The sequence below is a fragment of the Pogoniulus pusillus genome, chromosome 15 (genome assembly GCF_015220805.1).
Source record: "Pogoniulus pusillus isolate bPogPus1 chromosome 15, bPogPus1.pri, whole genome shotgun sequence".
NCBI lineage: Eukaryota > Metazoa > Chordata > Aves > Piciformes > Lybiidae > Pogoniulus > Pogoniulus pusillus.
The window spans coordinates 3,891,652-3,903,993 of NC_087278.1; the positions used below are offsets into that span (position 1 = coordinate 3,891,652).

General features: G+C 47.3%; 3 non-coding genes across 3 annotated transcripts; 2 read left to right on the forward strand and 1 right to left on the reverse strand.

Annotated features, from left to right (window-relative positions):
* The first annotated feature begins 3,609 nt into the window (after nucleotides 1–3,609).
* On the forward strand, nucleotides 3,610–3,681 carry TRNAD-GUC (transfer RNA aspartic acid (anticodon GUC)). The gene has a single exon. It is a non-coding gene; the product is annotated as a tRNA-Asp (tRNA).
* Nucleotides 3,682–3,838: 157 nt separating this feature from the next.
* On the reverse strand, nucleotides 3,839–3,910 carry TRNAD-GUC (transfer RNA aspartic acid (anticodon GUC)). The gene has a single exon. It is a non-coding gene; the product is annotated as a tRNA-Asp (tRNA).
* A 412-nt stretch (nucleotides 3,911–4,322) lies between these two features.
* On the forward strand, nucleotides 4,323–4,394 carry TRNAW-CCA (transfer RNA tryptophan (anticodon CCA)). Its single transcript has one exon. It is a non-coding gene; the product is annotated as a tRNA-Trp (tRNA).
* Nucleotides 4,395–12,342: the final 7,948 nt, after the last annotated feature.

Genomic DNA, 12,342 nt, shown 5'->3' on the forward strand with positions numbered 1-12,342 from the left:
AATGTTGCAGAGGTAGGTGACCAGTAATTTTCTTAACCTAATTTTCTTCATCTTGGTTGGTCTTGGTACACTGAGAACATTTGTGTTACTCAAGCCTAACCAAAAAGGTTAGTTTCATCTTTTGCAGCATCCCCCCAAAATCTGGGTCTTTCCCACATGTATAAACAGGGGAAATGATCTAACTTCTTCCCCATTTCCTGCTCCTTTTTATCTTTTCTTTCTTTTCTCTATTCATTATTAACAACAAATGGACACGACCAGGCATTAAGTGCACATCTGGTTCAACTCTGGCAAGGACTCTCAGCATGCAAGTGGCAACAGCTGCCAAGTGCCTTAATTTCAAACCAGAAATTCTCCTATTAAAACTTCCAGTAAAAGAATGATTGATTTTTGCTGCCAAGTTGTCTTGGGTTCAAATGCAGGTTCCCAGAGACTCTTATAAATTTGGTAGACCCAATGACAATTTATAGAATTTATAGAGGTTTATAGAGTGCCCTCCCCTCCTCCCCCTCCTTTCCCCAAAAGACAGGGAGAGAGATAAAAGGTAGGGACACCCCAATAAATCAATCTCACTCGATTTGGAAGTTAAAAAGGAAAAGTTTAACAATAACTTAGAAAAAGGGATTGGAGGTAGGGGAGTTTACAAAGGATAAGGAAGGGAAAACAGCAAAATACAAAACAGGGATGGATACAACCCGAGTGTGTGATGGTGTCTCTGCCTCGTGGCTGGTATGCAGTATCAGTGTGTGTGTGATCATGAACGCAGGTAGAGGAGAAACAGAGCAAGAGAGCGAGGAGCAGGAAGTGCTCCTCTTTTATACCGCAGGAAGTGGGGGGAGTGGGCTAACCATCACCTGGAGTGTGGCCCACCCCTGAGGAGGGGCCAAGACCCCTGGGGTCAGGTTCAGGGTCACTCCCCCAGGAGTGTTAACCCTATACACAAGTGAAACAGGGCAGCCCTACAGCTAAGGAATGATTGTAACTCCTTTCTGAAAACATACTAGCAAAATACTATCCATTAATTCCCTTAAGAGAATGTGAGAGGAAATGATGTTTTCTCCAGCTATTTTGACCCCAAATGGCTAGAATTTCATTTAAATAGATCACAGAATCACAGAATCTACCAGGTTGGAAGAGACCTCCAAGATCATCCAGGCCAACCTAGCACCCAGCCCCATCCCATCAACTAGACCATGGCACCAAGCGCCCCAGCTAGTCTTTTCTTGAACACCCCAGGGACAGCAACTCCACCACCTCCCTGGGCAGCCCATTCCAATGCCAATCACTCTCTCTGAGCAGAACTTCCTCCTAACATCCAGTCTGTACCTGCCCTGGCACAACTTGAGACTGTGTCCCCTTGTTCTGCTACTGGTTGCTGGGAGAAGACACCGACCCCCACCCGGCTACAACCTCCCCTCAGGCAGTGGTAGACTGTAGATGATTTTGTGTATCAGATTTAAGAGACACGATGATTTCTTTCTCCTGTTTTTAATAGAACGATTACACAAAGTAATCACCTCAAATTTCCGTTATCAAGCTAATTTTAAATCAGTTCATTTCACCGGGCTGTGAAGGAGAGGAACTCGGAATGCCACCAGAGGGAGCCAACGCAATTCCAAACTTCTCCAAGGCAAGATCACTGTCCTGCAAAACAGACAGCAAAGAAATGAAGATGATTGTCCTGAAGCAAGCTCCTTATGCCTTTGGAAGTAAAATCCACCTCGTTCCAATCACACATCATGAGAAGCACTAATGTAAATCAAAACAAAAGACAGAATCATTGAGTTAGTGGATGCACTGGGTTGGAGGGGACCTCCAAATGTCATCTAGTCCAACCCCTCTGCACTAAGCAGGAGCATCCACAAGTAGTTGTCTGTTCAGAGCCTCATCAGGCCTGACCTTGGGCTGGCAAAAGGATCTGTCTGTACCAACTCAGCATGAGTGGTTTCACAAAACGGGAACAGGTAATGTTTGGACCCTCAGAATGTATCCCAGCTTCAAATTCACTATCAGCATGTTTTGAACAAACTCTGAACAGGCACAGCAAGTTTAGACCAGCCTAACAACACTGCTTTTGCTCCTGCTGCAGGGAGGTTTAAAGCTTATCACCTGATCACAGCCCTACCAGTTCCTGTCATCATGTTCATAGAATCATAGAATCAAGCAGGTTGGGAGACCTCCAACATCATCCAGTCCAACCTAGCACCCAGCCCTAGCCAATCAACCAGACCATGGCACTAAGTGCCTCATCCAGGCTTTTCTTGAACACCTCCAGGCACAGTGACTCCACCACCTCCCTGGGCAGCCCATTCCAATGCCAATCACTCTCTCTGCCAACAACTTCCTCCTAACATCCAGCCTATACTTTCCCCGGCACAACTTGACTGTGTCCTCTTGTTCTGTTGCTGGTTGCCTGGCAGAAGAGACCAACCCCCACCTGGCTACAGCCTCCCTTCAGGTAGTTGTAGAGAGCAATGAGGTCAGCCCTGAGCCTCCTCCTCTCCAGGCTGCGCACCCCCAGCTCCCTCAGCCTCTCCTCATAGGGTTTGTGTTCCAGGCCTTTCACCAGCTTTGTTGCCTTTCTCTAGCAATAAAATTACAGTGAGATTTTAGCTGTTAACTTTTCACTCGTCAGGACAAAATCAGAATCTGTTGCATCCACTGAGAAACACATCATTCTATTCAACTGCTTAAACTTTGAGGTCACTTACAGTGTGATGCCTATGTATAGATTGCTGTTTGATCTTTTGCTGTGCTCGTCTGAAATAGCTAAGCTGAGCAGGGTCCTTTTATCCAGAGAAATATTAACAGTAGAGAACACCATCAAAAGAGAGCACTGCTTATTCCAATCACTTGTTTATTACTTGATGTTAAGTCCTCCCCTAACCGGCTAGCAAATTAAAAATAGCCTCCTCTCTCAGGTCACTGCGAGGCAGGCTTAGAACCATGCTGCTGCTGACCAAGTCAGTACGAAGCCGTATGGCCAGGTTATGTCCTTCTGCCTTTACTCAAACCTCGAAGTAAGTGGTTTCGATTTCTCTCGATCCCTTTTTAGGTAGGTAAGGAGCAGGTGCTCGAGTCCCTTCACCCCAAGCACTGCTGACTCCAGGGTTTCTCAGGTTGCAGTGAAAAGAAACTGCGGGAGGGAGCAGCAAAAATACGAACAGACATCCGAGCTGCTGCTGTGCCCCTCAGCGCTGCAGCCGGGCGGCTTCCTTGCGCTGCGTGCGCAGGGGCCGGGCAGGTCCGCAGTCCTGGGGGAGAGAAGGGCGGCGATCGGGGGCGCAGCACCGCTCCCTCTCCAGGCCAGCACGCATTGTCGGAAAAAATACAGCCGAACTGCAGACTTTTCCCTTCCTCCGCCTTCTCCCCACCGCCCCCCCGTGCTGGACACCAGCAGCGGCCGGCACAGCCCCGTCCTTACGCCAAGCCTCCAGGACAGGGCTCGCTCCGCCCAGCCGCAGCTTCCCTGGGGCTAAGAAGGAAGGGAAGGAAGGAGGGCATGGGGGGGTTGCGGTACCCCACGAAAGGCTTCCCCAGCAACTATCAGCCCGGGCCTGGCTCTCCCTTGCAGCTCCGCGGAGCGGCGGGGCGCCGGCAGCCCCCAGCTCCTCGTTAGTATAGTGGTGAGTATCCCCGCCTGTCACGCGGGAGACCGGGGTTCGATTCCCCGACGGGGAGGCTGCCCTCGCGCGATTTTGTTTGTTTCCTTTTCTCGGCGCGGGAGGCTCGCGGCCCAGCCGTTGGCTCTCGGGAGGCAAAACACGCACGGCCCAGCCCGCCTCGCCCTTCCGGTTGCGAGGGGTGCAGGCAGGGGAGGAAAAACGTTCGCTATGGCCTCCCCGTCGGGGAATCGAACCCCGGTCTCCCGCGTGACAGGCGGGGATACTCACCACTATACTAACGAGGAACTGCCTTGCAACGGTTTTCAGGGGAGCGCTTTTATGCGGAAGCCAACCCCATATACAATCCTCTATTGGTGGGCAATGCTAACGAGTGAGCCTTGGGGGAAGATCTCATACGTAGCAGCAGGTACTAGGACCCACGGCTCTGCGTACGGAGGCAATGTAGCGGGAGGCTCGTCCTGCTCTGGGTCAGTAGTGGGGATGTGGTTGGGAAGAGTTGATGTACGTGCGCGGAAAGGCGAAACCCGAAGTGGCGGAGGAGGAGAGGAGCCGGCGTGGGGAGTACGGTTGATTTCGCTGATGAGAAGGGTCGTCGTCCACGCTGCACACACACACAAAAGTCTTCAGCCATGAGGGGTGGTGCAATTGCGGTCTTTGAGGGTGAGTTGTAAAACTCCGGGACAATTTACTCAGCAGGACCTCGTGGCGCAACGGTAGCGCGTCTGACTCCAGATCAGAAGGCTGCGTGTTCGAATCACGTCGGGGTCACTTTATTTTCTGCGCGGTCAGTCTTACCTTAGCTTTGCCCTGCTTCATCCCGGAGGATATGAAGGGATATTTATTTTCTTTCCCCCCCAGATCTTAATTTTGATCTAGATATAAGACAGAGAGCCCTAGAAGTAATACTTCAGTGATCTGAATGGACTGGAAAATATGACACTTTATGAAACACAATTAGATGGAAAATGGAACAGTTTATTAAGGGGCTGAATTTGAGGCACAGAAATATGTCAGAGATACAATTACAATTATCTCGTAAGAATTTATTACTAGTCTTGTAAACCATGGCAGAAATTAAGTCTTAGAAACCAGACTCACCAAAGTCATCCAATTATGGCATGAGGGTTTTGTTTTGTATAGACTTATATTTGTTACCTGTCCTTGAAACCTTTCAAATGCATAAATTCCACATCTTCCCTAAGTGCTCTGTTCCAGTGCTTTGCTGTCTTTACTGTTAGGGAGCAGCTAAAGCGAGTACACGTGGTTTAATCCTGACGTCTCTTTTTGCTGTAACTTAAATCCAGCCCTCATGCTATTGCACCATAGAACAGTTTATTCCCTTCCTTCTTATAGTCACTTCTTCAATATTTGAAACTCGCTGTGCTTCTCTATAGCTGTCTTAGAGCATTAGCCTGTGTTTGCTGGGCCTCTGGTTATTTATGTTTATTATTATTGCTTGCCTCTGAAGTACTTCTAAATGAGTTGCATTTCAAATTGCCCAGAACTCATCACAGTCTTGCAGCTGACTCCGGGTTTACCAGGTCTGAATAGAAGAGGACTGCCTTACATGCTATGCGGACAGGACTTCCATGTGTGTGGTTAGTCTTCTTTAGTGAATAATCTGTTAGCTGGATGCATTTTTGTATTGGAGGCATAATCAGATGTTTCACTTGCTGCATACAAAGATCATGTCTCTACATTGCCATCCCTCAGAGAGCTGGATGTAAGAAGTGGAGGCAATCCGCTTGCATTCCAGGACTACTGCCAAAGCAGGTGCACTGCTCTAAGCATGCCAGAGTGTTGCAGGCAACATCTCTGCTTGCAGTGTGGGGTTCATCTAGCGACAGTGTAGAAGATCTATTAATAGGAGTCAAAGTTTTCAGATTGTGGTTTCATAATGTGTCTAATGTAATCTGAGTGTAAGATGGAACAAAACAGTCGGTCTTGTTCTGCCCCATCCATCTCTGCCTGCATGTTTTCCCCATTCCACTTGGATTACATCTTGCAGTTCTGCAGCTGCAGCTGCTAGCTCAGCATGCAGATCTGGTGGCATGGCTACTAGATCCAACACAAGGAGAGCATCAGGAATGTATAGCCTGGAACATGACATAGAGTCTTTCAACAGCATCTCTTTCAACAACAACCACAACCAACAGTTTGGTTACATTTATTGTCATCTTTTTGAAAGGAGCCAACTGTCCCTAAATCAAAATAACCTGGTGATGTTTGAAAACTCATTAAAATAATTAAATATGCCTTAGATATGTACAAACTCTCCTCAATTTCCTTTCGGGGGGTCATAATTCTCTTTAATCTCACAGCTGTTTGGTTGAGTTGACCCCATTCGTTTCAAGGCTGGTGGGTGTTTGTCACCAGCATTTCTATAGTACATGTCCATCTGTGCTCTTGTCCCTTTCTAACTTCTAAATACTTCATTTTGTAACCTGACTGATCTCTTGAATAAAATGTTTCTTCTTGTGAAATTGTTACTAGCCAAAGATGGACAATAACTGGACCCCCAGTTTAGGAAGGACGTTGAGATGCTTGAGCGTGTCCAGAGAAGGGCAACGAGGCTGGGGAGAGGCCTTGAGCACAGCCCTACGAGGAGAGGCTGAGGGAGCTGGGATTGGTTAGCCTGGAGAAGAGGAGGCTCAGGGGAGACCTTATTGCTGTCTACAACTACCTGAGGGGAGGTTGTGGCCAGGAGGAGGTTGCTCTCTTCTCTCAGGTGGCCAGCACCAGAACAAGAGGACACAGCCTCAGGCTACGTCAGGGGAAATTTAGGCTTGAGGTGAGGAGAAAGTTCTTCACTGAGAGAGTCATTGGACACTGGAATGGGCTGCCTGGGGAGGTGGTGGAGTCGCCGTCCCTGGAGCTGTTCAAGGCAGGATTGGACGTGGCACTTGGTGCCATGGTCTAGCCTTGAGCTCTGTGGTAAAAGGTTGGACTTGATGATCTATGAGGTCTCTTCCAACTTTGGTGATACTGTGATACTGTGAACTTAAATCCACATAGGGTTGGAGCTGAACTAGTACCTTACATATGCTAAATGTAACTTCTGCACTATCTCTATGTAAGATAAAAATAGATATCCAAATAGTTTTTGTTTGGAAGTCATTTATTGTGGGAAACTGCCCTGTAAATTGGCCTTTTCATTTCTGTCAGTGTAATGAAAAGAATACATTTCTGTGGGTGTACTGCTAGCCCTGCAGGAGCTGATAGTTGTGTTTTTGGTCCTTGTTGGTACAGGCCTTTCTCTATTGCAATGTCAGCAGCAAGAAGTTTTAAAACAGTTAAACCAGGCAGTTGTGCACTTTTGTTCCCTGCCTGGGGACAGACGTACAGACCACCTGCAGTGCTGGCTGCCCCACAAGGACAACCAGCAGCAGCTGTCCACCACGTCAGGCAACACGCATGCAGCAGCCTTTGCTAGTGAGTGTCAGTGCAAGGGCAGTCCCCTGCGTAAAACTACATCCACTGGCAAATTCAGCAGAAGCTGGGACACAGTCTCAAGTTGTGCCAGGGGAGGTACAGGCTGGATGTTAGCAGGAAGTTCTTCACAGAGAGAGTGATTGGCATTGGAAGGGCTGCCCAGGGAGGTGGTGGAGTCCCTGAAGGTGTTCAAGAAAAGCCTGGATGGGGCACTTAGTGCCATGGTCTGGTTGACTGGACAGGGCTGGGTGCTAGGTTGGCCTGGCTGATCTTGGAGGTCTCTTCCAACCTGGTCGATTCTATGATTCATTTGCTTCATCAGAGTAAGGCATGCTTTTTCCTTCTTGCTTTGCCATTCCCCCTTGGATTACCCTTAAAAAGCAATGTTTCTGATAAGAAAACTACAGCTATTAAAAAGCCATCCATTTTCTTCTAAATTAATTCAGAATGTGGCAAAGACCTGAGTGGTTCTAGAAAGTATAGTTACATTATGCCATCCTGATTAGAATCATAGCATGATTTGGGTTGGAAGGAAGCTTAAACACCATCTAGTTCAAATCCCCCTACCTTGCTATGTTTAAAGAATGCAAGCAAAATATGCATTGTTACAAAGGGTAAGTAGATTTTTCTTTCCCAAGGCCAAATTCCTACTAAAACTTCTCTCTGAACTACTGAAATGACAACTGCTTATTTTATTTATAGTCATGCTTTCTAGTTTCTATGGCCTTTCTCAGAGGGAAGGAGGATTATTTTCACTGTGAAACATCCTGTGTGCCAAAACTGAATGAATACTTCACATAGGGTTATATTTTTTACATTAGCTATAAAGATTTCCATATCAGCTCAGTCTAAGACAAGGCATGTCTGTACTTCCTTAAATGCCTTTGAATTTACAGCCTTCATGATTTTATTATGCATTATGAGGTAAAGGCTACATGTGAATGCAAATTGGACATCTGTATTTAGGATACTGTTGTGAACACACAGAGAAAATGTAGCTTATCAGTGTTGTGCAACACAAATTACCTGGCTCATTACTATGGTTGGCATTAGGTTGGGAATTTTAAACTTGGGGAAACTCAGAGCTAGACATTTGAGGTAGTTTAGAAGGCATTCACTGTTTACATGTCAAGAAAAAAGCCCTGGATGACTGAAAATCTCTTTCTCATACTCAGGAAACCTAACAAATTCCAGACATTTGGGAGGGTGTACAAAGGAAGGATTTTTGGCTTCTACTTTCAACATATTTCACATTTTTAGGCAAGCTTGCAGCAGCTTTTCAACCACTGAAACCATTCGTACTTCTTTCCTTTTATCAGCATTTATACTGACAGGAGGTAAAATGTGACTACATGTTTCTCAGCTGGAGGCAAGTATTCTGGTCTTTGAAAACCAGAACTTGCTGTTAGGGACAAACATTTAAGTATCACAGAAGACATGGCAAAACAAGAGTTTAAGACACAACCTTGAAGACGCCAATCTTCTAACAGGCATATGAGCACCTCGTGTTTTGGGGGTTGGGTTTTATTTTCCTCTATAAAAACATGATAGGTTGGACTGGATGATCTTGGAGGTCTCTTCCCACCGGGTTGATTCCATGATTAGAGAGATATTTTGAGCTCATTCATGTTTTAACTCATTCCCTTATCCTCTTTGCTACTTTGTACTTTCTTTCCTGAGGCACCGTCCCTGGGGGTCTTCAAGAAAAGACTGGATGAGGCACTTAGTGCCATGGTCTAGTTGATTGATAGGGCAGGGTGATAGGTTGGACTGGATGATCTTGGAGGTCTCTTCCAACCTGGTTGATTCTATGATTCTATGAATAAAGGTGCAGATCCAGGTGTAATTCGTGGTGATACTTGCAGGTCCCAGTGTTAATCACTATGTATGTGCATATCATGATGCTTTCTTCTATTACTTTCCCTTACCTGGAGAACACCATTGTTCCACAATGAAAATTATAGAACTAGGGGGATAAATGACAGTTTTATGTCCAAGATTTCATATGGAGTTGGCTTCCCAGAGAAATCTACTCTGCTCTGAAACACAGTGACACTAACATGTTATGTGATGATATTTTAGCCTTTGTCACTTTGGAAGCAGCTGAGTCTAAGCCAGTTAAAGAGTCCAGTGTTCATTCAAGGGAGTAAAATCTTTCACAAAAGACAGTACACATTTCTTTAGTTAGGGAAATAACTTTCAAACCATAAATGGACTGTAAATATGAACTGTAAGTAATATTAGTCTGAGGCCATAGCTCCACAACCACTGTAAGGGATTTTGAACAAGTAGCCAAAATATATGATGCAGAGTTTCTGTTGTCTTTATGCTCCTATGTTGGTTTGACCTGGAAAAATACAGATCCAAGACAAATCCAGTTAAGTCATCCAGTTGCTATAAACCTGAAATAGGAGTGTAACTGCAGTGATTTATTCATACCCTATTGCTGTTGCATTTTAAGGTTGTGTTTAGCACACTTAAGACCAGACTGACATAGTTAGATTGAAAGGCGTAAACTGACTTCAAGCTCAACAGTTTTTGTTCCTGCCACTCTCAAGGGTCACTCACAAGGAAAGTCAACACCAATTTGCATATTCTGAACAGAAGAAGTTGTTGCAAGTGGCAGGTGCATGCCTCAAAGAAACGGTGTCAAAGAACAAGTTTTAGGCATTAAGTATATCACAGCATCATAGAATCAGTCAGGGTTGGAAGGGACCACAAGGAGCAGCCAGTTCCAACCCCCCTGCCATGGGCAGGGACACTTTATGCTACATCAGACTGGTCACAACCTCATCCAGCCTGGCCTTAAACACCTCCCTTTACCACAGAGCTCAAGGCTAGACTATGGCACCAAGTGCCACGTCCAGTCCTGCCTTGAACAGCTCCAGGGACGGCGACTCCACCACCTCCCCGGGCAGCCCATTCCAGTGTCCAATGACTCTCTCAGTGAAGAACTTTCTCCTCACCTCCAGCCTAAATTTCCCCTGACGCAGCCTGAGGCTGTGTCCTCTCATTCTGGCGCTGGCCACCTGAGAGAAGAGAGCAACCTCCTCCTGGCTACAACCTCCCCTCAGGTAGATGTAGACAGCAATAAGGTCACCCCTGAGCCTCCTCTTCTCCAGGCTAAACAATCCCAGCTCCCTCAGCCTCTCCTCGTAGGGCTGTGCTCAAGGCCTCTCCCCAGCCTCGTCGCCCTTCTCTGGACACGCTCAAGCATCTCAATGTCCCTCCTAAACTGGGGGGCCCAGAACTGAACACAGCACTCAAGGTGTGGTCTAACCAGTGCTGAGTACAGGGGCAGAATGACCTCCCTGCTCCTGCTGGCCACACCATTCCTGATGCAAGCCAGGATGCCACTGGCTCTCTTGGCCACCTGGGCACACTCCTGGCTCATGTTCAGGCAGGTATCAATCAGCACCCCCAGATCCCTCTCTGTCTGGCTGCTCTCCAGCCACTCCGACCCCAGCCTGTATCTCTGCATGGGGTTGTTGTGGCCAAAGTGCAGCACCCTGTACTTGGAGCTATTGAACACCATCCCATTGGACTCTGCCCATCTGTCCAGGCGGTCAAGGTCCCGCTGCAGAGCCCTTCTGCCCTCCAACCCAGTCACATCTGCCCCCAGCTTGGTGTCATCTGCAAACTTGCTGATGACTGACTCCATGCCCTCATCCAGATCATCTATGAAGATGTTAAAGAGGATGGGGCCCAGCACAGATCCCTGAGGGACACCACTAGTGACAGCCACCAGCTGGATGTGGCACCATTCACCACCACTCTCTGGGCTCGGCCCTCCAGCCAGTTCCTAACCCAGCACAGAGTGTCCATTTGCAACTGGATGTCAGTTCTTAAAGGTGGGGGAAAGATCTATTTTCCAAAGCACCTAGAGGATTTTTTTTTCCAAGGTGAAGCACACTAAGCTTTAAATTACTACTATTCTTGGAGAGGAATTCAGTTTCCTGTAAGCACTGCCAAAACACTTCCCTTGTGATAACCGTGTTCCAGGAAAAAACTAGGGTTAAGATATGTTGAAAAATAGATATAACCACATACATGCTCTGTTCAGGCTCAAAAGTGAGTGACAGCAGTCAATCTGCACTGGTGTGTTTGCTATGTATGAGTTTGCTACCTATAGAATGTTTTTAGCCATCATTCAGCCTCACTGTCTAGCAAACTAAGCAGGTGAAATATATGCAACACCAAGAACCAAATACCTTCAAATATAAATTACAATGATCTGCAGATCATGGACAGCTGATATTACCCCTGGCACTAAAGGTAAATTAAAATCCCCAAGCTAAGCTTCTCTCTTGCATTACTTTGTTCCACCAGTTCCTCAGTCGGAAGCATCAGGCTTCTTGTGGGTGGGTCCTTGATTTGCTTCGAAATTACCTTCCAGAAAAATAACCCTCAGCATCTTCAGCATCAGCTGATACTGTGATAACGTCTAGGCAAGCAGGAATGACAGCCACCATATTCCATGATGGAGCAGACCCAAACTGAGGGAATCCCTCTCCTCTACAGCAATATAACACTTTTTGGCACACGAGGAGGAGTAGGTGCACATGCTGCATTGCTGCCTCGGGTCCGTGAGCGATGAGCTCATCTTAAACACCATTCCCGTCACAAGATACAGGGAAATGCATAGTGGTGCCAGCAAGCAGGAAGACTTCAGTCTCTCGTTTAAAGACCGTACTGCCTTAAGCTCACTCTGAGTTCTCCAGCAGGGACACGCTTGTGGAGTCTGTGAAGCCAGCTCAATTAAACGACTATGAGCTTTCGGATATTGCAATACTTATTGGAAGCAGTTTTGGTGGTGGTGTTGGTGTTTTCTTTTTCAAACGTGCAAATCATCAAATCATCACAACGGCAGCGGCTGTACGAACGTATCAGCTCCCAGTTTGCCGGCTGGCATTCTTCTGAAGCCTGACAGCAAAGGCATTAGGTGAAGTGAAGCACTCGGGGAGCGATAGCAGCAGCTCAGGTGCCCGGGATAGAGGCTGCCGCTTCAGCGGGCGTTGGAAACGCCGGCGGGAAGCCCTGCGGGCTGACTGCGCCAGGGGGGCAGGTGCCACAGCCGCTGGCAGGTGTCACAGCCGCTGGCAGGTGTCACAGCAGGTCACAGGGATCATAGCAGGTCACAGGGATCACCTGAAGCAGCTCCCCCACAGCTCATGACAAGCAATCCCACCCCTTCTCCCGCCGAAGGTGAACGACCCGCCGCTTCCTTATCGCCGGAAAGAGCGGCGGGCAGACCGGGGAAAGACCTCGGCGGTAGCGTTAAAGG